This window comes from Anas platyrhynchos, chromosome 2, assembly GCF_047663525.1.
Source record: "Anas platyrhynchos isolate ZD024472 breed Pekin duck chromosome 2, IASCAAS_PekinDuck_T2T, whole genome shotgun sequence".
Taxonomy (NCBI): domain Eukaryota; kingdom Metazoa; phylum Chordata; class Aves; order Anseriformes; family Anatidae; genus Anas; species Anas platyrhynchos.
The window spans coordinates 87,796,980-87,811,811 of NC_092588.1; positions in this window are offsets into that span (position 1 = coordinate 87,796,980).

The following is a 14,832-nucleotide window of genomic DNA, read 5'->3' on the forward strand; positions in this document are numbered from 1 at the left end:
GTGTGCAAGCTTTCCCAAAGATGGATATAGTTGCTCTTCTGACAGTACAATTTATTTCTGATTATCTGGGTTATTTCTGACTCCTACCCCAATTACCCTAAAGAGTTCGAGTTGCTTATGTACAAAAGAAGCAAATGTGCTCAAATACTGTGAGCTTCTATTATGGCTTACGTATGCCAGGCTTCTCCATGACCATCTGTAAGTTGAATCTTGGAGTCATTTCTCCTTTTTCACTTGCAAGTTCCACTGAAGCAACAGCTGAATAATGTATTTGCTGTTTGGCTTCTATGGCCAAAAAATGCCTTTCATTTAACAGCTAGAGTGAGTACATCAGTATCTCAATAGTGATCAGAATTGGCTCCTCAGGTATCTCATTCAGTGACAGGAATGTCAGTAATATGGGATCAAATGCATGACTGACTGGATGCTCTAACTAACCTTACAGCTGCAATGTAGCACTGAATACTCACAAGGTGGGAGAATGGAGGTGCACAGAAAAGAAAGTCAAATGCAGAGGGAAGAAAAACACTGCTTTAGAGTTTGATGTCTGACCTCTGCACTGAAGGCTGCTTATGTACTTTACTTACTGGACCACAACATTGCTCCATTTGAAACACAAGCTGGGTTCCCACATTGCGAGAGAGCTGCTGGCTGTGAACTCTGGAGTAACGGCCCTGAGGACACATTTAGCCTAGACTGTTCCCCTTCACCTCCTCTGGGCCTGTCCCCAGTCTGCCCAGGGCCCAGGACACCATTCAGCTCACCCCAGACCATCAGTCACTGTCATCAGTCACTTGCTGCTCCCTGATATCCAGTTTGCCACAGGTGCTTCCCAGCAGCCCAGCTGTGGTCACAGAAAAGAGTTTGTAAACCAGAGCAGCTTTGGTCTTATGCAGCCACAGCTCTTAGTCCCATTTATTCCTCCAAGGCGGTGGCACTAAATTTAAAGCTGTCTGCCTCCCATACCTCACTGAGCTATTTGTGCCAAGCACAAGCTGCAAATGGCTTGTTGAGAGTCAAATTAGATAACTGTATTTGAGGTGGTTAAAACTGAAAATATTTGTAAACATTTAGACAGAAGTGGCTCTCCCACAGAATAAGAGCCAGATAATGCGCATGCCTCAAAACCATTATTCCTCAACCAACCACCAGACATGCCAATAGCGTGAGTTGTTGAGATCACTCCCATGTACAAAAACATCTGCTTCCAATCAAGAGTCAATTATGGAGATTTCTCTGAAATGGAAATGTTAGCAGCAGATCACTGACAGAAAGGACCCGATGCTTCAGACGCGGTGGTGCACGTATGAGCTGCCCCACGGTATGCTCTGCAACCACAGCTCAGTGACCAGTCCTTTCCACACCAGAGCTGGGCACGCTCTCAAAGCACGCTCCAACCATTTAGGCACAGGATTCTCCGTGTTGGAGCAAGACACACTGTCTACTTCCTGAATGCTTCTTTGAAATGCTACACTACTTTGATATTTTTATTTTTGTGTTTTTACATGCCAAGCTGAGTTATCAGAGAGGGTGGGTGAGAGTACTTGAGCTTTAAATAAGCCTTGTAATGTGCAGTACCAGCTGTTTGTAGCTGAATGACAGAGGATCTGTAGCCAAGCTATACCTTTTGCCTTTATTGGGTGAATTTTGTGGATACTGCAAATGAAAGAACATATGGGGAGTCCTGACATATGGTCAGATCAAGGCCATTGCAGTGCATAAATCAAATGCTTGCACACTCAAAATAATTCAAGCCTGACTGAAAAAAAAAAAAAAAAAAAAAAAAAAAAAAAAAAAAAACCTTTAGAAAGAAAAAGATAAAGGCCAGTGGAATCTGTGAAGATCCAGAAGCTGATAACTGATTATGCTCCAGCACAGAGGTATCAGACATCTCCTGCCTTATCAGCTACAGTTCATTGACCGGTGTAACTGAATGATCTCATACAATGGAGGCAGACACTGCTTCTGCTTGCCAGGCAGCTCATATTTGTTTAGAGGCAGGTAACAGCCTTGGAGACAAGCACAGGCTGCTACTGTTACTACACCACCAGTCTGTCCTTCAGTCAGTATCAGTTAATTGCAGTAACAACATCTGATCATGAAAATAGCACCTCCAGTTTCTAGTAAGTGAGTTTAAAATGTAAGAAATTTCCAGTGGGATAAGCAGGACATAATCCTTCCACATCAAAATCACTGAGAGAGGCCCCACTGCTGGTAGGTCTGACACGCAAAGCTCATAGGACAATCAGCCGATTTGACTGGAAAATTACAGCTTTCTGTAAGGAGAAGTTTACAAGTCCATCTGCAACATCACATATCCCAAGGGAGTCGAAGTCACTTGCACCTTACAGAAGAGCAGTGACCAGCAGTCCACAGTGTGACCTTAGGGCCAAGTCTTCCAGTCTTCCTTAACTTTTTGTCCCATGGGACTCCTGTGAAGAGGCATATGGGTTTAATGACAATTAATGAAGTTCATAGCTACTAGCTTGTAGTGACCACATCTGTTGCATAGTCTCAAGCAAACCTATGTGTTTTAATTCACCTCTCGGGAAAACAAGGCAAATGTCACACTTGTAGGGAAGCCAGGTTTTATTAAATGTATCCTGAATTCCATGAGTTCCATAAGCCCAAGGCTGCAAAGATTACAAGAGAAACCATTAAACAGCTCCAAAGTTGGTAGCCGCAACATTACCAGAAGGACTTTCAGACAGCCTTGTTCTGAGAAAGAAAACTGGGCAATGGCATAGTACAAAACAGTTGCCAGTTAGCTGAATGATGAATTGTTTACAGTTTGATGCTTCAGCTCTTCTTTGTGCTCTTCCAGTCCATCCTTTCCCTTTCCTTCTCTTACATCCCATCCCTTTGGCTTCTTAGCCAGAAAGGCTGAAGTACTCAGAAGAGCTACAGTAGGACCTCATACAGTCTTTCACCAATGCAAAGGGACTGTAAGGGATCTGCAGAAATTCATAATGTAAGTAAAATCAAGTCAAAATCAAAACATGAAATCAACACTGTCTCCTTGCTTTCTAGTCTTTCATGTGATTTCTGTCTATGTGTCTTGTCTTGTTGCAATGTTAGGTCTTTTAAAGCTCGTAGACACCTCTGTGTTGTAGGTCTGAACCAAGTCAAATATATTGATCAGTAGATCATAGTGCTGGCTAGACTCCTGTTCTAGTATAAGAATCACAAAAAGTGTAAGGATGAACCAGGTCCACATAGTGGGATTAAAAGAGCGCAGGAGACAAGAAATCTATATTTCCTGAGTGCTGTTGCCCTCTGTTGCTTGATGATACAAATGGCAGGGCACTCAGGCTCCATCCCAACATAGCCAGCATGCCCAAACTTACGCATCCGGTAGGATTACTGACACCAGAACTACACCTAGAGCATAAGCTTCCTCCTTACAGAAAGAGAAGATTAAAGTTCAGGAAGAAGCTATGAGAAGAAGAAATGAGTTCAGGAAGAAGCTTACTTTTGTCCAGGTTTTGGCATGGAAACCATCGATACCAAAAATAAACATTCTTACTGGTGCATCTAGAAAGAAAAGCTGAAGAGAGTATATTGTGGCAGTCATTTTCTGCGTATTTGTGCTTTTCCACAGCAGATGCAATAGGCTTAGCTTTGAGAATTTTGTGGTGAATTTGCAGTGATATGTATGAATAAGATGCATAGCCATGTACATGGTCTGAAGCTGCAGTCTTGTTCAGTCTACGATTGACATCTGTTTTTCTTGTTCTGCCACTTCTACTCAATGTCTGTTTCTTTTGTTAGTAGATGTTAGAAACATAGCTTTAAGCAAATCCTGTTGCCTTCTTTCTTTACATGTACTTAAAAAAAAATAATTAAACACAATTACCTGTGTATTCTGACTGGAATAATCAAGCCTCTGAGCACAGATCTTATGTAATATTGGAGGGCAAAAGGATAATTGTCCCATGTTGCTTTCTCAGACACTTCCTTCTATCTGTAGAGGCAAGCACATGCTCACCTTTACTATAGTATAATTTTGAAAACCTTTGCCACAATTATCAGTTACAGCCCAGGCCTTTTCTATGGAGGAACTAACCTGTAGCCAGAAATTTATTTCAGAGCCATGCAGAAATTTAATCACAAGAGCTACTAGATGCCCCAACCAGATAAAGAAATGGGAAGGTTGAAGGACAGCTGTCTTCTGCTCCTGTATCCTGTAACCATCCACATTTGTAAAGCTGCTTTCATACTGCAAAGACACTTTAAACTGATACTGCCCATTCCTGATACTATGAGATAAATGAAAGATACTGAAAGTTTACCTCCATTTCTTTCAGCCTTATCATACCAAAAAGAGCCAGAACAAGATTTACTTCTGCTAACCAGTAAATAACTGGAGTGTTGAGTTCACCACAAGGCAGTTCTGCTGAAAGCAACCTTGGGAAGAATACACTGCAAGCTTCTTCCCCATTATAAGAAAGAGGCTGAACTGGAACATTTTAATGTGAGCCAGAGTACATTAGAGTTGGTACTGTAAACACAAAATAAATGTTAGCAGTTTGAGGCTGCTTCCCATGCAATTGCTTAATTATCAGTTTCTGGATTTACATGCAAATGAATGTTATTGGTTACCCAGACCTTTCAAAACATAGTATATGAATGTATTTTTTTTTCCTCTCCAAACAAACAACTATAAAAAATACCTGCTTTGAGATAGAGGGAGGAAATAGACCATAAACTGAAATGACTTCGTTAGCCAGAAGTTATCCTTGACAATCCAAGTTGTATACTCTTAACTGATATACACAACACGTGCAAAATAAACACTTTGACATGCAAGTTTTCAGTGTAGACCAGAGACAATTTCACAGCATACTACAAATGCTGTTTTGAGGTAACTTTGAGAGGTCTATAGCCCAATCTTCTGCTTAAAAACAGACTATCATTAACACTCAGTTAAGCTCATCATGGCTTCATCTGGTTGAGTCTTGAAAACCTCTGAGGATGGAAACTTTATAGCATCTCTCGTACCTTCTTAAAGTGCTGTACAACTAGCTTGGTGAAAAGGTTTTCCTAATGTCTAATTAGGAAATAAGTTGTGACTGTGTCCAAGGCACAACTTATGTCCATTACCCTTGTCTGCTTTTTATTTGGTACTCTGAAGAGAAGTCTGGCTTTGTCATCTCTGTAACTTTCCTTTGTGTAGTCATAGTCTGCTATTCAATCTCCCCTTAGCCTCTTCTTTGCCAGACTAAATAAACTGTGCTCCCTCAGGTTCTCCTCATGCTTGTGTGCTCTGTGTCTCTGACCATCTTAACAGCTTTCCACAGGACTCTGTCCAAGTTTTAACATCCTTTTTGAAGGGTAGGTGTGTGGGTGTGGGAGTTCCAAGAAGCAGACACAGCAGTCCTCTATGGCCACCTCAGCAGCAGGTTAAAATAACCTACCTTGATCTGCTGGTCACGTTACCCCTATAAAGGTAAAGCTTTACAGGTTTACTCTGTTCAGGATGGGAGCTTGCAGTTGACACCCACTGCAGTGCCTGGATCATTTCCAGCAGGGCTGCTGTTCTGCCAGCTGCTTCCCAGCCAGTTCTGGTGCATGGGGCTGTTCTGCCCCAGCTGTGTGGCTTTTCTGTTGCCCCAGGCCCCAAGTTTCTCAGGTCACTGGGAACTAAACTTCTGCTGTTTGTCATTGCAGTCACTCCCCCTGATTTAGCATCATCCACACATTTGTGAAGGGTATGTGCTGTCTCATCATCAAAGCTGCGGATGAAACACTGGACTGTAGTGTTGATCCTTGAGGGACTCCACTCAAGCCATTGATTCATACTCTTTGAGCCCCATTTTCTGCCCTACTCAACAGTCCACTTTCTGACCCCAAACTTACTCAGCTTCTGAATGAGCTTTGGGATATGATAAATGGTGTCAAATGCTTTACTAAAATCAAGGTAAGCTAGACCCACTACTCTCCCCTTGCCTACATAGCCAGTCATTTTGCCAGAGAAGGTAAGCTGTTTAGCCAAGGATGGTTTGCTCTTTGGAAGTCTGTGTTGAATAGTTCTCATTACCTTCTTGTCCTTTGTGGGATTGCAAACATCCAGAGGTCATGCCTCAGCAGCTTCTTCTGATTGTCATTATTTTCCATTGATAGAGGCAGCACTATCACACCAGCAAGCTCTGTAAGCACCCATCTCTTCCCACAGACTGAATACTTCCAGCTTTGCCGGGTAGTCCCTAAGCTGTGGCTACATCCGCTTCCTCCCTGATAGGTGCTGGTTCACACAGAGATCTAGGAGTAGGTTTTGTGTGAGAAGGATGAAGCAAAAAAAACTAACTTGAGTGTTTCAACCATTTTCATGTTTGTCACTAGACTGTCCCTTCATTCATGCACTGACCCAACTTTTTTCTGAACTTCTTTTTCCAGCTAACATACCCATAAAATCTCTTATTACCCTCTGTCTCCCTAGGCACTTCTAGCTCCAGCCCCACCTTATGTTTTGACCACCCTGGTTTCACCCATACAGCATTAGGCTTTATGCATTGCAATATTGTTACACTGCTCTTTTATTGCCTCTTTTTGTTCCCACTTCTTGTACAATCCTTTTTTTTTTTTTTTTTTGGTGTTTTTTAGTTCATTGACAAGCTCCTGGCTTAGTCAGGCAGATCTTCTGCCAAAATTCCCAGTCTTCCTGCACAACAGGATGGTTTGTTCCTGAGCTCTCAAAAAGTTTTTCTTTAAAAATTAGCCAGTTTTCCTGGGCACCCTTCCCCTTCATGGCTGTTTCCCAGGGCACTCTGCCTAGTAGTTCCCTAAAAATAAGCCAAAGTCTACTTTCCTGAAATTCAGAGTCCTAACCCTGCTGCTTTCCTTCCCAGCCATTCTTCAAATCCTGTGCTCATTCATGCTGTGGTTACTGCAAACCAAGCTGCCAGCTGTGACTACATTTTCCAATAGCACTTCACTGTGAGCAGAGAGTATGTTATGGGCAACCCCGTAACATTGCTGTGTTAGGAAATTATCACCAACGCAACCTAGAGTTTTCCCAGATTTCTTGCAAAATGCCATAGTATCAATAGCTAGAGGGTTGAAAACAACATGAGGATGAGAGCCTCAAAACTGAAGAGCTTTACTAGTTGTTTGTAGAAGGGCTCATCACTGTGTCCTCATAGTTAGGAGGCCCTTACAGACCCATCCTCAGTGTACCTCCACACTCTGTTCTTGACCCAAAAACATGCTCAAAGAGCATGACACTCAACTTTATACTGGAGCACTGGGAAGTCAAATTCTCCCTGAGTCCTCCTCCTATTTCTTTCCCATTCTCAACTAATCAGCCTTTATTCATTCTTGACCACAGACTTCAGTCCCTGTTCACCAGGGATTCATGTTATACAAGAGGAGAATCCAAGACGCTCACTCAAGGTGCCCAGTCTTCACACCTGTTTATAGCTAGCTTATACTTCACTTTCACATGTCATCAAAACCTGCTGTGTTAAATGTTGTTTCATATTTTGGACCTCTCCTCTTACTCTTCTGTAAAGAGGGGAAGATGAAGTTGTGATTTTAAAGGGGGAAACAGAGCTCTTCCCTGTGACATGGCTCACAAGCACAGTCGAGGGTGTGAAGTGAGCCACCAGACAAGCACCAGCACCCAGATTTAGTTTTCTATCTACACATGCATTTGCACCCATGGAAAATACATGAACAGTTTAGAACAGCTATGACTTCACCTGCACTGTGATAATACAGCTATAGTGCACACAGGACTGTTCAGGCTGACAGAGAGCAGAAAGAGAACTTGCTCTCAACTTCAAAGTAGTAAGCACATTCCTTTAACTCAGAAAACTCTAATAAAAATGTAAATATATCCCATTTCCTATTGTATTCAGTAGTGCCTATATACATGCAGCAATACAATTCACAGCAATCCTATACAGAGTTTCAGCCAAGTTAAATGCTTTTGAAATGCTAATGAATGAAATGCATCAGTTCTTCATAACCCAAGACACCACTATGCACATAATAAGGGGAAGGGGAAAACATGCTTTGGAAGCACTGACTATCCCCCTTCATTGGGAAGCTTAGTAGTTTTGGACTGTAGAGCTTCTCAGTGGGAATCCAGATCCACTTCAGCCACTTTCAGGTTAGTACTCATGTGGATTTTGTTATATTCCAAAAGCAGCTACTTTAAAATACATTTCAGTTACAACCAGGGAAAATTATACTTTTATTTTATGCAATAAACTGTAAGTCAAACTGTATGTGGCTTGTGGATTCCTCTTGAATTTGCAATTACATACCTTGAAGACTGTCCAATTTCCTCACCATCACAAAGAAGATTGCAGTATCCTTATGGAAAAGGTGTAAATGTATGTGTGAATAAGCACATTTTCCCCAAAAAAGATAAGAATCACTAATGCCAATTAAAAACGCATTTTAGATGACTTTGGAATTATTGTCTCACTATTAGGGTGAATGACAGCTATGGAGAATGCATGGTTTTTATACTTGCTATTCACTGGAAAGCCCAAGAATTCATACTGGTATTATAAAAAGAGCTTTCAAGACTCAAGGATACAGGACAACGCTGACAGTGCCACTGTTGATGCTCTACACACATTAGGGTTAGTATGCAAAATGCAACATTTTCAAGTGGAAAAGCAAGAACTGAAATTATTTTCCCCACCTACTCCACAACTTTGAACATATTGGGCGGTTTCATCCAACAGTGAGAGATCTTACATGAAAAAATTGCATGTGTACATTAAAGAGATTACCTGGTTTTCTAGAGGGATTCCATTGTACCTCCATTCTAGGGAATGGTTGCAATGTGAGTTTGTACCACAGGAATATTAGAAAGTGCTTGCTTGAGTATTATGAATTCCTTGGTTTTTGGAAAAACTGGACACTGTCCTCATCTTTAGATAGAGAGAGGAATCACAAGGCAAAAAGCTATAAAGAGCAAATTAAGAATGTCTTTCTTGTGGCACATGTACATAGCAAATCAACATTTCACATAAATAAGGCCAGATGTGCTGCACAGATGTTGGATGGTCTGATTTTGCTACACATGTGCTTTGCAGTTGCTGTGTGCGCATGTACTGTAACGTGTGTGGTAGGCAGTGAGCATCAGCTACAGGGATCTGGAAAACAAGCTTCCACTTGTTACAGCAACTTCAGTTGCTCACAGAGCTCCTTGCTTTCTTGCACAAAGCTGTTTCCCCTGCTTAATCTAGCAGGGCCAGAAGAAGGATCATCTCCTTCAACAACTGTGAAGCTCTGTAGTGTGTAATTCTCAGGGCTTCCCAACTGGCTCTTGCTTTTTGGGTGGGATCACTAAGCAGCACAAACTTCTGTGCTACAAATATCAACCAATGCTGTCAAAGGAGGGCAATGTAGTTCCAAGTGCTGGATGGCGGGTGGTCTTCTTGCTCTCTTGGCTTTCCGTAGCATGTGAATGCTCTCCAGTAGTGTCCTAAGCAAAATGACTCGTCATGTGTTTTGTCCCCCTTCTGAGAAAGTAGACATAGCTTTAAGATTACCTCCCTGGGAATAAGCAGAGAAGCACTGTTTGCTGCACTCGTGTATCCCACTCCAGTGGAAATTGGTGATCTGCACAGATAACCTGATCTTGGTGACAAGTACACTTGGAGAGAGCAGATCAGTGTAGTTCTATGCAGCAGGCACTGATAGAAATGGCATTACCACAAGGCAGCATGCTTCTGCTCATTTACCAAACCAGAAATCAAGCAGAATCTCATCAGAACCATTTTTGACTGGGAGGGGAATGATTCATTACAACTATCTGCGATCTAAGTGAACCTTTGAAGAAGTAGCATGTTTATCCTTAGGTCCTAAAAAAATATCAGCCACTGATTCCAAATTTCCCTCTATTAGAACCTGATACTCCTCCCCCCCCCCCCCCCCCCCCCACCTTCCATTTCAGACTTAAGCAAGTAGGGCCAAAATCAGCTCTCCAGTAATTCAAACATCCCAGACTGCCTGCAGTGGACCTATGCTCCTAATTCCAATTCCCAGTTTGGTGATGATTACAGAAGCTGCACAAATGAATATTGTCTGTCTGTCCTGGGCTCTTGCTACACACAGTCTCACCCTACTTTATCTTCCAGTGGAACTCCTGGAAAACCATTGTCCTGCCCATCTTCCACACACAGGAACTAAATAACAGATAATGTCTTTTATTTTTTGGCCAAATGAAAGCTGTATAGTTTGTAGGACTGGAATTACTGGGCACTGAACATTTGCTACATTTTCTTCCAAGAATGGTTAATCCACAGATACTCCACTGATACTACAGCTGGAATTATCTGCGGAAGATATGGCAGGGCAGCTTTCCACAGAGGAGAGAGAAGGTAAGACCTCACTTTGTCAACCAAAATCACTGATAATTAGCTAACCTACAGTGAGTCAGAACAACAGATTTGGTTAGAATTTGACTGTTGTAGCAAGAAGAGAGATTTTTTTTTTACCATAAAATGTACTTAATCTTTTCTAAAATGATTGCTAGTACTGCTGTCAGAAGTGCATTGTACGTTACAAGAACATGGTGTTTATAATCAGGCCCTCAACATCCTCAACATCTTTGTAATCACACTTCAACAAATAGTCATCAGAATTAAATGAGATCTGAACAAGGCCACAATAGTACATTCATTAATAGAACCGGGGCCTACTTGGGAAGCGTAAAACATCTGAGATTTCTCAACTGTCTTTAAAAACTGGAACGTAGTGTGTGTGTTATTTTTGTTGACATTTGTTGTGCTTCTGGTGACCAGACAGGCTAGAAGGATACTAACAGGAAATAGTGTTCACAAGATAAGCAGCTGTTAAACCCCAAAGCTTCAGAAGTTCATAGGGCCAAAAAATTTCTTTCTGTGTCTGATTTAATGAATAGTCAGCATTCCATATCAGCCAAAGGAAATGCTTTGGGGGCAGTTTTTACAGATGCAATGAAATCTTGTGTTTGTGTGAAAAGGGACAGGGCTTGCCATTTGTTTGTGAAATAACGGTTTCAAAGGTTATGCTTTCACCACAAAAATCTTGAACTGTTGTCATTCCAAAATGCTTGAGAACCAGCCTATTTTGTAACTTACTGTTTAATTTCTGGAAGGAGACTTGGTCCAGAACATGCTATTGTTTTCAGATTGGAAACTCTCATGATTTTAATGCACGTTTCTTGAAAAGTCTTTACGTCTGGCTGATGGTCATCTACTAAGTAGCTAGCAGAGAGATGCTTCGGTCTTTTGCTCTTCTGTTTGTGGCCCACAGATGCTACACCTTCAGGTAAACTCACAAAGGAAACAGTAACAAAGTATGTAAGTAGTATCCCATATGATCCATTACTAAGAACATAAAATGTGTACTATTTAATCAAATTTCACATTGCTGTGCAGTGTGCTACATCCTCTGCTGACGTGGATGGCATAACCTCATTCATTACTGCTGCACTAATTTAAATCAGCCAAAGTTGCAGACCTGGTGAATCACTGGTAATTCTGGGAAAATTTCATGCTTCTTTGGAAATATTTGTTCTTAGAAATGTGGTGTTGGATTCTCGTATACAATGCATGTTCAGCAGCAGTCCTTCAAATAAAGCAAGTAGTAAACTGAATTTAAACATTATGATTTCATATGAAATCATGAAAACAAAAATGAAAATTGAACAAGTTACTGGGGGTTGTGATCTATTTGTAGGAGGGCAGTGAAACTTTAGAGCCCTGAATTCCTTCCAATGGAAAAAAAAAAAAAAAAAAAAAAAAAAAAAAACAAGCTCTAAGGAGCCTGGCATTCATGAAATCTTAATCCAAAAGGGCCAGAGAAGTAGTAAGCCATGCTCCTTGCAGGAGAGCTGACATAATTACTTACAATTTTTCACAAGCTCAAAGAGAGAGAACATGATGAGCATTCAACCAAGCTCATCTTAAATTTTCTTCATCATATAAGAAACCAAATTATAGTATTTTCTTCTTAACTTTGGTAGTCTAACAACGGAGTTTGACTTCTTTTCTGTACTTTCCCTTCCCTGTCTAGGATAGAAGCAAGTTTTACTTGCCATATACAAGAAGTATGTATACACACATACTTCTCTATCATCAAAACAACATAACTGTGCATATGGAATTCTCATCAAGGACAGGGTGGATTTATTTTCTCAAGAAAATATAATGGTCTTAACTGCAGTAATATACAAGCATTAGGCTATTCATTTTCCAGGGAATTAAGTATAATAGGAAGCAAGCTAGACAAGACAGGGTATGGTGAAAATGCAGCAGTAATTGCTTGCACAAACACTGCCCTTGTTAAACTGAGAATCTCTTCAAGCATCCTGGAATGGTGGAGCAGAGGACAGCACAGCTGCTCTCTCTATGTTACGTACATGCACCAGGCCAGTTTCTGCATTCAAGCCGCTTCTGGGACATGGCAATTCCAACCCGAAAGAGCCTTTTACCAGAACACATCCAGTAGCTCTAACCACTTCCTCTGACTTCTCTGCCACTGATGTATCCTCAGAAGGCACAATAAATGAAGTTGCATCCCACGCTGTGAAAGGGAATAAATAATTTTTCAGGAACACCCTGGTTTCGGACTGACAGGTGATACTTTTTTTCCTCTAGGCTTATTTTCCTAGTAATGCCTGCAGTGCACAGAAGTAGAAAAAAAAAATTGCCATTTGCATATATGGATTCCTGTCCTCACATTTGAAAATATATTTTATCTGGAAAGGGTTGAATAGTTTTTTCTTCTTCTTCTGTTTTTGTTTATTTATTTGTTTGTTTTGTTTTTTAAAAAAAAGCTCTTTTCAAAATGGAAATAGATTTAATTTTCATTGAGCTTGAAAGTATTTTGTTGCAAAAGAAGACATTCTCTGAATTTTGTTATGTTTATGTGCATATGTATTTCATTAATGTATATTTGTGTAGTAAAGCTTATATAAAATTTCACTAATTAAAAGTCACTGCAATGTTTCAGAAATATATTTGTTTAGTCTACAGAAAACTAGAACTTCCCCTGGATCACATGCTAAATTAACCACCCTTATTTTTCAATGAGAAGCCTCCAAGACCAAGAGGCTACACTAAAGAATACCTCACTGAGTTTCGTTAGAAATTGCTTCTTTTTTGATCACTTTTTTCCTGACCTGGGTATTTGAGCTGTTTTCTCTAAGCCAGTAGTTGAATAAACTGAAGTTCCTGCCCCTCCATTGTTAAAAGCAAGCCTCTGGACTTAGCTGAACACTAGCACACATTCCATTTTTACAGCAATCTCACTGGATTAAGTCAGTAGGCTCTTGTGTTTTTATTTAGAACAACATTTTCATTTGTGACTATACATAAAAAGTGCTGAGGATTTTTGTATGTCTTGGCTGATATGATTAAATCCACAAAGGCTCCTCTGGAAGTGGTATGACTCCCATTGAGTTCAATTGGAAAATCCACCCTGAACTGTCTCTGAGACCTGAACAGAAAACGGAGCATGTCACATTTAGCCAAGCTATTGTCTCAGGCTGCCTGCCAGTACGACTTCAGAAAATGCTCAAGTTCAGCTTTCCAGGCTGTCCTTCAAATTCATATAGACAGCTGACAAGGAGCTTTTTTAAGCAACAGTGAATCTGAGGCTTACTGACACAGAAGGGGAAGACAGCTGGTTTTAGTTATCAGCGATAATTTACATATCACCAGGTATTCCCTGCTAGGCATGGATAAAGTGACCACCCCAGAAACGGAGGGCAGCAGTTTCTGTGGAGGTACATTACTGCTTGCTTTGCTGTCGTGATACCTGCTTAGTTGTGTTCACACTGTCTTCTTTCTTCACACAGGAAATTCAGAATATTTGTAAGAAAGCATGCCTCAGGCTCCACTGAAACTCTCTCAGAAAAGGTGGCTTTCCCTCCCCCTTAGTTATTTTTTCTCAGAAATAAATCTGGTATGTTGTAGGGTAAATTTTTGCTTCCATGCGGCATCAGCTGTGTCACCATCTCATGGACTTGTCACTGAGCTAACCCGTACTACACAGAGCACCCTCAACCTCCCATTTTCTGCAGACCTTGCCACATGCTGAGTTAGCTAGGTGACACCATTTACTCCAATTCATGAATCATGTGAGCTTTCTGCATCTATCTGTTTAGTCAACCTGCTCAAAAGACTTCACTTTGCCCTTCCCTTCCCCTTAGTGGCTGGTTGCACATAAGCGAGGCATGATCTGATGTTTTGATGTTTGCAGCTACTTCCCCTTGCAACTTTGAAAAGTCCTTCCCATGTTACCTATACAAATATGTGCTCTTCTTTCATCTGAAATTAGACCAGGAAAGTAGTTGATGTTGAGGCTCTTTGTGATGCAGTTAGAATTATGTAGTTAGAAATCCAGCTGCCCTCCTGCCTTCCTATCCCTTTTCCCATTGCTCATAATTCACATTCCTTTTGGCTTCAATTTTCCACACTTGACCTCAGCCCAAAAGTGATTATGTTGGAAGTCTGAGTGAAATCTGTTGAGCCGTTTTTGAATTATGCAAGTGTGAAGAAACACTGCCGTATGCTCTGACCAAAAGTGTTGTGCTCAAATATAAATAAACAGAGGGGAAAAAATAGAGCTTTTTTTTCTTTTTTTTTTTTTCTCTGTAGAGGTCACAGTTGCTTGAGTCTTTTCAGTCTGATATGGAAGTTTTGCAGAAGAATGGGAATTTGGGTGACCAGCATAACCTGGCAACACCCCAGCCCAGCATCGTAACCCTACTTTTCCTCAGTTCTACAGAAATGCTCTGAAATGTTACCCATAAGTGCAAGCCAGCCCACACACAAAGGGCATCATTCAGTCGGTGCTCTCTGTGCTGACAGCAGCAGAATT